Raw genomic sequence first — 14,010 nt, 5'->3', positions numbered from 1 at the left:
CTATCTATCTATCTATCTATCTATCTATCTATCTATCTATCTATCTATCTATCTATCCATCTGTCCATCTTTCTACCATGTATGTTTGTATCCTATCTATCTATCCTTCATCCCTCCTCTCCTGTCTACCTTTATCTCTACAACTTTCTCAGCATCTATCAATTTCCAATTGATATTTAGCCGGGAAGCTTGTGGACACGCCCCCCTATCCATTCAGTAGCTATCTTTGAATTGAGCTTACAGAGGTCTTGAGTTTGCTGTCCCAGATACTAGGAATTCATATACTTAGCTGTTGTTCTGTGTCTCAAAAGAGTTTCTTGTAGTCATCCACTACTTCTATTACAATGTTGCCTCTAGCTCTACTTCAATGATATCTAAGATTTGGACACTTACACATGATATAAATGCCTTATTAAGGACTGAGATTTCCAGTCTCTTATTTTCTACACCTTGAAATGTTGTATGTGGATACCTGTGTTAATTGTCAACTGTCTTAGTATGACTTTTATTGTTGTGATGAAACACATTGACCAAAAGCAAGAAGGGGAGGAAAGGGTTTATTTGGTATAGATTTACACATGATAGTCTATCACTGAAGGAAATCAGAACAGGAACTCTAGCAAGGATTGAACCCAGAGGCAGAAGCTCGTGCAGGGACCATAGAGTTGTGCTGCTTACCGGCTTTCTCAATTTATGTTCTTAGAGAACCTAAGACTACCAGACAGGAATGGCTCCAGCCACAATGGGTTGGGCCCACCTCAACCAATCACAAATTACAAAGATAACATAACAGCTGCATCTTATGGAATCATTTTTTTCAATTTCTTTTAAGATAATTCTGCCTAGATCAAGTTAACATAAAACAAGCTAGAACACCATATACCAAAAAGCAAAACCAAAAGCAAAAATGACTCTTCTCTAATGAATGTTAAATGAAGCATCAGCATAAAGGAGTGATAGGTCATTAATAATCTGTTGAAACAGTCACCACGTAGCAGGATAACAATAGCAGGTTTTACCCTAGGTTTTGTGATCTGTCTAGTTGTAGAATCTAGGCCCTGATATATGTGCTAGATACAGGTTTCATTTTGTAGAGTAGACCTTAAGTCCAATCAGAATGTGCTCGATTAGACTCACTACATTTGTGGCACTATTGAGCCAGTGGGCATTGCTTTCTCAGCTGACCATTGTTGCACAGTTAGATAGGACTGATGGTTACTTTCCTTATCTCTCAGCTGCATAACACCTTATATCACGAGGAAAGTTACCCAAGAGGGATAATGTTTCTTTGTCAGCACCAGCCTGATATGTCCTCTTCAGAAAAATCTTTGTTCTCCCAGTGCTTACACATTTTTTTCTTGTGATGAGAACTAAAATGATTAAGCTTGCCCACTTTGATTCAAAACCATATTTATCAATGTGGCCCAGTAAACAGAGATATTTTTAAAACAGTCTTGTATATATCTTCTGTAACAATGAAAGAAAATAAAGAGTAAAATGCTAAGGCATACTTTGTGCTGAATGATAATGTAATTTAAATGCTTAGTATATCATTATAAAGGACAATCTATCCCAAGGTATAATCTTTCAATATTTATATGAATTAAATACATACACATTCATAAATATTAATTACTTTAAAGTTTAATTGAAGTATTAGGACTAAACATGCATTATATTATATTTTATGGTTCAATCTTTATTGTATATATTCATTCATATTATTTAAAGATGTATTTATTTATTTATTCACTTATTATGTATGCAGTGTTCTGCCTGCATGTAGAGCACCTGCAGGCCAGAAGGGGACACCAGATTTCATTACAGATGGTTGTGAGTTACCATGTGGTTGCTGGGAATTGAACGCAGACCCTTTGGAAGAGCAGCCAGCCCAGTGCTCTTAAACTCTGAGCCATCTCTCCAGCCCAGTGATACCACTTTTCAAACATGTAGAACCTGTTCCTAATTTTCTAAGAACAGTAGTTGTGTTCCTGTACACAAAAGGAGTACTTGAACCTAGTTCACCATGAATTCTAGGCAAGCATTCTATTATTAAGTTATAAGCTCCAGCTAAATTTGTACATTTTCTTGAGTATGGTTTTATTTAAAATTACTCTTAGTGTTACAATGTATGCAATAACGTATTATAGTCAATGTGGAAGAAGTTATTTGAATGGTGAAATACAAATATGACACACGCACAAATAACTTGAGGTTAATACAATCCAAATGGAGAACATTGGGGAGACAGGAATTTGTTCTTTAGGAATTGCATGAAACACAATGTCTTAATTACACAATGAAAGAAAATGCCTTACAGGCGCAAACAAGTTGCCTAACATGCATCTAATGAGAATAAAAGGGAATGGATCAGAGAAAAACTTCAGAAGATGAGGCCAAAGGTGTTTGCACATATAAAAACATAAATGAAATCAGAGACAAGAAGATATGTGCATTCTCCAACAAATACATGGAAAACACCACAATGAACTTGTTAAAAACACGTGGAGAGCTTAAGAAAATGTCTTAAAGAACAATTACGTCAGTGTTTAGCTTTTTAGATCTGTAGATGGCTATCCTATATTTATGGATAATATTCACTTATAAGTGAGTGTATACCATGCCTGTCTTTCTGTTTGTGTGTTACCTCACTCAGGATGATTTTTTTTTCTAGCTCTATCCATTTGCCTGCAAAGTTCATGATGGCCTTTTTTTAAAAATTATTTTTATTTTTATTAATTACAGTTTATTCACTTTGTATCCTCCCTGCACCTCCCTCCCTTTTCCCCTTCCAATTCCTCATTCCTCTTCCCCACCCATGTCCCTCTCCCAGTCCACTGATAAAGTAGGTCCTCCTTCCCTTCTCTCTGATCCTAATATATCAGGTCTCATCAGGAGTGCATTATCTTCTTCTGGGGCCTGGTAAGGCTGCTCCCCATTCAGGGGAAGGTGATAAAAGAGCAGGCCAATCAGTTCCTGTCAGAGTCAGTCCTGTCCTCATTACTATGGAGCCCACTTTGACACTGAACTGCCATAGGCTACCTCTGTACAGGGGTTCTAGGCCATCTCCATGAGTGGTCCTTGGCTGGAGTATCAGTTTCAGAAAAGACTTCTGTGCCCAGACTTTTAGGATCTGTTGCTGTCCTTGTGGAGCTTCTGTCCTTTCCAGATCTTACCATCTCCCACTTTTTTCATAGGATTCCCTGCACTCTGCCCAAAGTTTGGCTATGAGTCTCAGCATCTGCCTTGATACCCTGTAGGGTAGAGCTTTTCAGAAGCCCTCTGTGGCAGGCTCCTGTCCTGTTCCCTGTTTTCTCCCTCCTCTGATGTTCATCATCTTTGCCTTTCTGAATAGGTATTGAGTATCTTATTCAGAGTACTACTTCCTGATTTGATTTAGGTGTACAGATTTTAGTATGTTTATCCTATATTATATGTCTAATAGCCAGTTACGAGTGAGTTTATACTGTATGTGTCTTTCTGCTTCTGGGACACCTAAGGATGATCTTTTCCAGTTCACATCATTTACCTGCAAATTTCATGATTTCCTTTTTTTTTTTTTTTTTTTTAATCTCTGAGTAATATTCCATTGTGTAAAAATACCACAATTTCTGTATCCATTCTTCAATTGAGGGGCATCTGGGCTGTTTCCAGCTTCTGGCTATTACAAATAAAGCCACTACAACCATGGTTGAGCAGATGTCCTTGTTGTATACTTGAACATCTTTTGGGTATATGCGTAGGAGTGGTATAGCTGGATCTTGAGGAAGCGCTATTCCTAATTGTCTGAGATAGCTCCAGATTGATTTCCAAAGTGGTTGTACAAGTTTTCATTCCCACCAGAAGTGGAGGAGGGATCTCCTTTCTCTGAATCCTCTTCAGCATGTGTTGTCCCTTGAGTTATTCATCTTGGCCATTCTGATGAGTGTAAGGTGAAATCTCAGGGTCATTTTGATTTGCTTTTCCCTGATGACTAAGGATGTTGAACATTTCTTTCAGTGTTTCTCTCCCATTCGATATTCCTCTATTGAGAACTCTACCTCTGTACCCGTTTTATTTAATTGTATTACTTAATTTGTTGTTTTTTATCTTCTTGAGTTGTTCATATATTTTGGATATCAGCCCTCTGTCAGATATACGGTCGGTGAAGATCCTTTCCCAGTCTGTAGACTGTTGTTTTGTTCTGATGCCAGTGGCCTTTCCTGTACAGAAATTTTTCAGTTGCATGAGGTCCCATTTATTGATTGTTGATCTTAAAGCCAGTGCTGTTGGTATTCTGTTCATGAAGTTGTCTCCTGTCCCAATGAGTTCAAGGCTCTTCCCCACGTTTTCTTCTAACAGGTTACTGTGTCTGATTTTATATTGAGGTCTTTGACCCACTTAGACTTTAGTTTTGTGCAGGGTGATAAATATGCATCTATTTGCATTTTCTTACTTGTAGACATCCAGTTCGACTGTGACTTTGGTAGTGAGTCACAGAATAGAATGAGTTTGGTAGTGTTCCTTCTGTTTCTATTTTGTGGAATAGTTGGAAGAAAATTGGAGTTAGCTCTTTTTTGAAGGTCTGGTAAATTTCTGAGCTGAAACCATCTGGCCCTGGGATTTTTTTGGATGGGAGACTTTTGATGACCTCTTCTATTTCTTTAGGGGATATGGGACTATTTAATTGATTTACCTGGTCTTGATTCAGCTTTGGTAAGTGGAATCGATTAAGAAAATTGTCCATTTCATTTAGATTTTCAAATTTTGTGGAATATAGATTTTTGAAGTAAGTCTTAATGGTTGTTTGGATTTCCTCAGTGTCTGTTGTTACGTCCCTGTTTTCATTTCTGATTTTGTTAATTTGGATAGTGACTCTCTGTCTTTTAATTAGTTTTGCTAAGGGTTTGTCTGTCTTGTTGATTTTCTCAAAGAACCAGCTTTCTGCTTCATTGATTTTTTTGAATTGTTTTATTTGCCTCTAATTTATTTATTTCTACCCTGAGTTTGATTATTTCCAGTTTTGTACTCCTTTTTGGTGAGTTTGCTTCTTTTTTTTCCCCTATGGCTTTCTTAAATTTTTTTTAATTTTTTATTAATTACACTTTATTCATTTTGTATCCCCCCATAAGCCCCACTCTCCTTCCCTTCCGATCCCACCCTCCCTCCCCTTTCTGCATGCATGCCACTCCCCAAGTCCACTGATAGGGGAAGTCCTCCTCTCCTTTCTAATCTTAGTCTATCAGTTCTTATCAAAAATGGCTGCATTGTCCTCTACTGTGGCCTGGTAAGGCTGCTCCCCCCTCAGGGGGAGGTGATCAAGAGCAGGCCAATCAGTTTATGTCAGAGGCAGTCCCTCTTCCCATTACTATGTAACCCCCTTGGACACTGAACTGCCATGGGCTACATCTGTGCAGGGAGTCTAGGTTATCTCCACAAATAGTCCTTGGTTGGAGTATGAGTCTCTGGGAAGTTCCTTGTGTTCAAATTATCTTGTTCTGTTGCTCTCCTTGTGGAGTTCCCGTCCCCTCCAGCTCTTACTATTTCCCACTTCTTACATAAAATTCCATTCACTCTGTCCATCAGTTGGCCCCTATGGCTTTTAAGTGAGCCATTAAGTTGTTTGAATGAGATGATTAGAATTTCTTTTTGAAGGCACTTAGTGCTATGAACTTTCCTCTTAGCACTGCTTTCATTGTGTCCCATATGATTGGTATGTTGTACCTTCATTTTCATTGAGTTCTATGAAGACTTTAAGTTCTTTCTTTATTTCTTCTCTGACCCAGCTGTCATTTAGTAGGAAGTTGTTCATTTTCCATGTGTGTGTAGGCTTTTTGCTATTTCTGTTGTTGTTTTGGTCCAGCATTTTGTCCATGTTGATCAGATAGGATACAAGGGATTATTTCAATCTTCTTATATCAGTTGAGGCTTGGTTTGTGATCAACCATATGGCCTATTTTGGAGAAAGTTCCACGAGGCGCTGAGGAAAAGGTAAATTCTTTTGTTTTTGGGTATAATGTTCCGTAGATATCTGTTAGGTCCATTTGATTCATATGTCTGTTAGGTCCATTTGATTCATAACCTCTGTTAGAGATATTGTTTCTTTGTTTAATTTCTGTTTTGTTGACCTGTCCTTTGTTGAGAGTGGGGTGTTGAAGTATCCCATTATTAATGTGTGGGGATCTATGTGTGGTTTCAGTTATATCAATGTTTCTTTTACAAATGTGGGTGCTTTCGTATTTGGGGCATAGATGTTCAGGATTGTGATATCTTCCTGGTGGATTTTTCCCTTAATGAGTATGAAGTGTCCTTCTCCATCTCTTTTTTATTAATTTTGGTTGAAAGTCTATTTTATCAGATATTAGAATGGATACTCCCACTTGCTTCCTGGGTCCATTTGCTTGGAAAACTGTCTTCCAGCCCTTTACTCTCAGGTAATGTCTATCTTTGTAACTTAGATGTGTTTCTTGTATGCAACAGATTGTTGGGTCTTGTTTACTCATCCATTCTGTTAGTCTGTGTCTTTTTATTGGACAATTGAGTCCATTGATCTTGTGAAAGATTAATGACCAGTGGCTTTTAGCTCCTTTGATTTTGATGTTGGCTGTGGTAGTTAAGTTTGTGTGCTTGGCTACTTTTTGTTTTGCTATAGTGAGGTTATTTATTTCCTGTGTTGTCTTGAAAGTAGTTAGTTTTCTTGGGTTGTATTTTTCCTTCTAGTATCTTCTGTAATGCTGTATTTGTGTGTAAGTATTGTTGAAATTTCTTTTTGTCATTGAATATCTTATTTTCTCCATTTATGAAGAAAGAGTTTTTCCTGGTATTGTAGCCTAAGCTGACATCTGTGTTCTCTTAGGGTCTGCATGATATTTGTCCATGCCCTTCTGGGTTTCATAGTCTCTGTTGAGAAGTCAGGTGATTCTGATGGGTTTGCATTATATGTTACTTGGCCTTTTTCCCTTGCAGTTTTTAGTATTTTTTCTTTGTTCTGTATACCCACTGTTTTGATTATTATGTGGCAGGAGGATTTTCTTTTCTGGTCTAATTTATTGGGTGTTCTATAGGCCTCTTGTATTCTTGTAGGCCTCTCCTTTAAGTTGGGGAAATTTTCTTCAATGATTTTGTTGAAAATATTTTCTGGGCCTTGGAGGAGGGAATCTTCTTTTTCTTCAATTCTTATTATTCTTAGATTTTATCTTTTCATGTTGTCTTGGATTTCTTGGACAGTCTGTCAGGAATTTTTTGAGATTTAACATTTTTTTTTGACAAATAAATCGATTTCTTCCATTTTATCTTCCACACCTGAGATTCTTTCTTCCATCTCTTGTAGTCTATTGGTTATGCTTACCTCTGTAGTTCCTATTTTCTTCCCTAAGTTTTTTCTCTCCACAATTTCCTCAATTTCTGTTTTCTTTAAATTTTCCAATTCTATCTTCAGGTCTTGAGCTCTTTTGTTTATTTCCTTCACCTGGTGAGTGTATTTTCCTTCAATTCCTTCAGGTGTTTTTTTTTTTTGTTTGTTTGTTTGTTTGTTTGTTTTTTTGAACAATCCTGTTTCTTTTATTTCTTTCAGTGATTTAAGTATATCCTCTCTAACAGCAAAAAAAATGGCTGCAACTTTCTATATTTCTTTAAGGATGGCCATAATCTTTTTGTCTTTATCTTCCTCTGTTTCTTTACAGATGGCCATAATCTGTTTGACTTTATCTTCCTCTAGTTCTTTATGCATTTTATTTTTTCTTCTATTACCCTCTTCATAAGCATAGATGTAAGGTCATCTTCTTGAATTTCATTTATGCTGAGGTATCCAGGGCTGCTTGTCCCTGGATAACTGGGTTCTGGAGATCCCATATTGCTCTGTCTTTTGTTGGGTTAGCTTTTACACTGGCCTGTGCCCATTGGGCTATCTTAGGTGTTAAGTGTTAGCTTCTGGTGCTTCCTGGAATCCTGTGGTGGGGAGAATCCTCTTGGCAGGAAGATGATTTTTCTTGAAGGAGGCCTCCTCAGCTTTTTGCGTATGGTCACTGAATGGACAGTGTTTTTCAGGAATTGCCACAGCTCACTTCATGGGTACAGACCTGAGTGATAACTGTGGTCTTTGTTAGTCAAGAGGGTTATCTTCTTACCTGGAGAAGTCCTAGAGACAGCTGTCTTGCTTCTGGGTTTCTTGCTGTAAATTTAGTGAGCTGCTGTTGTAACCTGGATGCCCTGTGGTTTGGTCAGTTTAGTTAGGGGATAACTGTTTTCCCCTTGGAACAGTATCTGGGGGCTGATATCAGGGATCCCAGGCTTCTGTCGGTCTGAGGTTGGAGCTCTGTGGGTGCCCCAGTACCAAAGGTGTAATCAGTGGCAGGTGAGCACAGTTCTCATGTGGGCAGCAGGAGGCTAGAGTCTGGAGCCTGTGGATAACCAGAAACTTTTCCAGAGCTAGGTGTCCTGAGGTAGGGTCAGATGTTTCCCCCACCATAGGGTTTTCTCCCAATAGGAAGGCCCAGTCTGTGGTGTTTGGGGTGGTATGTAGAGTGCGCAGGTGCTGGAGGGTGGTGGCTCTAAGTTAGTGATTGGGCAGGAACCTTAGACCTTTTTCCACAAACTTTCCTGTGTATCATGGTGGTGGTGGTGGGGTCATCTGAGTGCTCTATGCTGAGACCTGCTGTTTCCCTCCCTTTGGGGTTTTCTCCCACAGGGAAACCCAGTCTCTGGTGCCCTGGGGAGCACAGTTGTGTCTGTGATGGAGAGTCGGGTGCACAGCAGGTCTCTGGGCTGGTGACCAGAATCCCGCTCAGAGCTGGTGGCTGTATGCTTGCTGGTCTGTGGGACCTTTTCCAGGGAAAGACTGGGTGACCTAACGTCAGCTGCATTGCTTCCTTCCCTGTAGAGTTTTTTCGTGACTGGGACTCCCAGTCTCTGGTGTTTTGGTGCCCACAGTTCAGCCTGGGAAGGTGTTCAGGACACGCAGGTGTGTGGCTGTGGTCTGGTGACTAGAGTGCTTGTGCAACTCGGGATCTCTTCCAGGTTCTGGCTGGGCGATCTGAGAGTGGACCGGACTGATTCCCACATCGTGGAGTTTTCTCTCACCTGGGAAACACGATCGCTGTTGCTTTAGGGCCCAGAGTTCAGTCTCTTGGTGGCTATACCAACATTGCTGTCCTGCTCCTCAGAGGCAGTGTCCTCCTGGCGCCGCCATCTCGGATCTCAGCAATCAATATCCTTGTTTTTAAGAGCTGAATAATATTCCATTCTGTAGATATACCACAATTTCTGTATCTTTTCCTCCCTTGAGGGACAGCTAGGTTGTTTCCAGATTTTGGCTATTACAAATAAAGGTGCTATGAACATAGTTGTGCACCTGTCCTTATTGAACAGTGAGGCACCTTTTGGGTATATGCAAAGGAGTGCTATATCTGGTTCTTGAGGTAGTGTTATTCCCAATTTTCTGTGAAAGCACCAGATTGATTTCCAAAGTGGGTATACAAGTTTGTGCTCCCATCAGCAATGGAGGAGGAGTCCCCTCCACCTTCTCTCCAGCATGAGTTTTCACTTTAGTTTTTTATCTTAGCCATGCAGATTGTTATAAGATGGAATCTAAGGGTCATTTTGATATGCATTTCCCTGATAGCTAAGGATGTTGAGCATTTCCTTCAGTGTTTCTCTGCCATTCGATATTCTTCTGTTAAGAATTTTCTGCTTAGCTCTGTACCCATTATTTAATTAGATTATTTAAATGTCATTCAGAATGGCAAACAGGATATATACCAAAAGCAGTAGAAGAAAAGAAACAGGATGGGTGCCTGCTATACAGGGACCTCTGAAAGTCTCCAACCAACTGGGGATTGAAGCAGATTCTGAGACTCACAGCCAAACTTTGGGCAGAGTGCAGGGAGCATTATGGAAGAAGAGGGGTTGGGGTTAGAGGGACTTGGAGGGGACAGGGACCCCACAAGGAGACCTACAAAGCTAAAGGATCTGAGCAGGGAGTCCTGAAGAGATTTATGTGCCAACAGAGGACCATGCATGGATAAGTCCTAGACCCATGTGATGTGGCCAATTGGCAGCTCAGTCTCCATGTGAATCTCCAAGTGAGAAGAGCAGGGGCTGCCTCTGTCATGAACTAGATTACCTGCTCTTTGATCATTTGCCGCTGTGATGTGGCCTTGCCAAGCCACAGAGGAAGAGGATCCAGGAAATTCAGATGAGAACTGATAAGCTAATGGCAGAGGAGGAGAACTCTCCTTTACAGGAGACAAGTAGAAGGGGATAGGAGGGAAGGGAGAGTTAGGGTGGGACTGGGAGGAGTTGAGGGAGGGGCTTCAATAGAGATATATAATAAATAAGCTGTGAAAAAATTTAAAAACATATCAACAGAAAAAAAAAGAATAATTACTTTTAGACTATGTTTGTGAGTCTGGTGTTGTAGAAAAATGCTGTTAATTCAAGCAATCTCATGCATAAGCAGGAGGATATCTGTTTGGCCAACCTGTTTTACATAATGGTTTCCAGGTCAGGCAGAGCTAAAAAGACTATGGAACATGAAGACCAATTTATTCTCTTTCGTCTAATAGCTATTCAGTTGGTCTCAGGAGATTATAGTCATAATGTTATAAAACTTACACTGGCAAGTTATTAGTTAAATTGAGTCAAAAAGGAGTAGGAAGGAGAATATTAATTGTAGTTATAATTTTGACATGGAAAATAAAGCAAAATCAAAAGAATAGTAGATTTCAAATGTCTTACTAAACTGTATTGTTCTAAGTGCTTTCAGGCTACATTAAGGCCATTGAGATTCTTCAGGAAAGTCAAATTTGCATCTCAAAAAGTAGATTTAAAGAACATCTTATTTTCCCAGGAGGACAGATTTTCCACTACATTTTTCAGATGTGATCAAAAACAAGAAAAAAGGAAGCCCATTCCGGAGCTACAGCACAGGCCAAATAAATTAAAGTGCTGAAAAAATACTTCTGGAAATATCATGTATTTATTAAGGGTAGATAGATCCCATGGAATTTGAACATCATGTAAGATAGTCTCATAAAAGTGTTTCAGTGGGATTCCAGAATTACTTTGCAACTGATGACTTCTAAATGACCTCTTCCTCCATTTTTAGATAGAAGTGTTTAAAGCAGAAATAATACAACTATGTCACTATTATGTGCTGTTTTATAAGAGGAGGGACATAGTTGAATTATTTCATGTGTCACTGCATCACTGATATCCATATCACTGATGTTTCACTTCAGGAAAAAAAAAATTCTGTTTTTTTCTTTTTTTTTTTTTTAAACGTGGTAACACTGACATTAAGTTAAATGCAACAATTTTAATCACAGACAGTTAAGTAAATTCAAGTCATATTAGAATAATAAAAATCTGCTGAGAAGATACGTTAAAGAAGAGGTAGCAGGCACAAGGGAAATCAAGTAACCAGGCCTTGATGTGAAAGCATGCCTACATTTGTAAGAGATTCACTAGAAGTCATTATGGTTAGACTGTATACAGCAAGTGGATTGTTGACAGAAGATGAAGACGAGGACCATTGCAATACTCAGACATCTATAGTTCTTTGAAAGACTTTTAGTTGTTACTTAAGCAAAGAGATAGCAAAACTTTGAGAACTATAAGAGAGTGTATCATGATGTAACCCATTGTTTAAAACAGCTTTAACTCTTTTATTACTTAGAGCTTCAGAAAAGAGAGAGGAATCCTGGTAGAATTGAAGATGACCGTAGAGTCTATGTGGGAGTATTGATGGGAGGAACACAGACTTGGGGCATTTGTGGAATGTAAGGATTCAGGTTTGGATATTTATTGATATGCATAGTCAGTTTCACTTGTCAGATATCCATACACGAAGTTGAAGAAGGAATGCAGTGCACGAAATTAGAATCCAGGATATACAAATCTGGTGGAAATGAATGTTTGGGGCTCATCTTTAGCTTGAATCTGTATTGTAGGACCAAAAAATGTTAAAAGAAAAGGAATTCATGTAGAGGAATTAAATGTGAGGTATTCATCTGAAACAAATGCTCTTGACACATTAAATAAAGTAAATTAAAAATCTTTTTTTTTTAATTTTATTTTTCTTTTTAGTTACATTTTGTTAACTCTGTGTCCCAGCTGTATCCTGCTCCCTCATTCCCTCCCCAACCCCGCACTCCCTCCCTGGTCTCCTCCCTGCCCCTTTCCAAGTCTACTGATAGGGGAGGACCTCCTCCCCTTTCATTTGACCCTGTTTTATCAGGTACCTTCAGGGCTGGCTGCAAAGTCCTCCTCTGTGGCCTAACAGACTGCTCCCCCCCTGGGGGGGGGGGGTGTCAAACAGCCTGCCCTTGAGATCCTGTTAGAAATAGTCCGTGTTCCCCTTACTTTGGAAAACTACTTGGTTACTGAGCTACCATGGGCCACATCCGAGCCGAAGTTCTAGGTTATATCCATAGATGGTCCTTACAATTATATTTTTCCGTAGTTTCATTTCTTGAGAAATGTGGGTAAAGATTTATTTCAATAACACAGAAAGGTGAGAATTATCAGGTTATGGTTGTTCATTCTCTGGTAAGTATCAGAGGTAGCTGATGTACGATAATATAGATGTGATGAATAGAGTTCAATTCTGGTTAGAGTTAGAGTTATTCCTGGAAATATGATATCATCAAATGTGCTTGATAATAGATTACAATAAATATATGGTTATTAATCGAGGTGACTAAGTGGGATATGATCTCACATCAAAGAAGGAGAAAATGAAAAGGCATTATGTAAAATCTAAAGTAATGTAAATAAATTATGTGCCTTAATAATTATTTGTCAACATTGGCTCATTAATTACAACAAATAGACAAATAGACTCAAACAATTTAAAATGTTCAGTATTTCATGTCAGTTCCCAATTTGGGGTAACTGAATATTATCACTGAATTTTTTTTTTTTGTAAACTTACAGTTATTTTAAAAAAATGTGATAAAATTGAAACAAAGGTTTTAAGATTTAAGTCGCTGACAATAATGCCACTCTTTTATGCAAACCCTTTGTAGAAGTTGTCCTCTATTCTGACAACTTCTTTATAGTTGTGTTTGTCAAAGAAGCTAGGGCATAGTAATAGACCAGGTCTGTGAATCTCATTCAATTCAATTTGGAGTTAGTGGTGAGAAACTTGAATCTATTTTTTTTCTCAAATAATGAATATGAAAAACATGATTGTCTTTTGATATAGTCAAGTAAGATAGAGTGCACAGTGATAAAAACAGATATGAAACTGTGGCATGGGTGGTGGTAGAAAATTGATGAAGAAAAAGAAACTACTGGAAGTAGTAGAGTAGAATAAGAAGAAAATTTTATTATCATATCTACAACGTGAAGATTATGGAACACTATTGCTCTTTTGAGATGGTTAAAGGAGATAAGGGAATTTCATGCAATTTTGAAGAAATTTTGAAGAAAATGTGAGGAGAGACGACATACAAATTTCAAAAATGTTGAAAAACTTAAAAAGTGCTGAGAGAAAGTATTTTAGGCAATGGAATACATGAAAGGTGTTAGGAAAGGAGATGTCAGTGGCATGTTGAAGTTCTCAAACAAATACTGAAATATCCTGACACTCTTTTGATAACTAACATAAATTATGATACATAAGTTGATAATAAAAATCCTGAAATGCTGAAAGCAATAGGGATAAAGAGACTAGTGATTGCTGGTAGTCATAAATATGAGGGAGCTGATGGGAAGGACAAAAACCACAAAAACTTTTTTCAAAAAATAATTTTTAATTAATTTATTTTTATTAATTACAGTTTATTCATTTTGTATCCCAGCTGTAGCCCCCTCCCTCATCCCCTCCCAATCCTACCCTCCCTCCCACATATCTTCCCATGCCCCTGCCCAAGTCCATTGATAGGGAAGGTCCTCCTCCCCTTCCCTCTGACCTTAGCTTATCATATCTCATCAGGACTGGCTGCATTGTCTTTCCTTTGTGGTCTGATAAAGCAGTTCCTCCCTCAGGGGAAGGTGATCAAAGAGCCAGCCACTGAGTTCATGTCAGAG

Source organism: Psammomys obesus, unplaced genomic scaffold, assembly GCF_907164565.1.
Source record: "Psammomys obesus unplaced genomic scaffold, mPsaObe1.curated_primary_1811, whole genome shotgun sequence".
Taxonomy (NCBI): domain Eukaryota; kingdom Metazoa; phylum Chordata; class Mammalia; order Rodentia; family Muridae; genus Psammomys; species Psammomys obesus.
The sequence above is the reverse complement of the archived record's forward strand: the minus strand, read 5'-3'. Positions refer to the sequence as shown.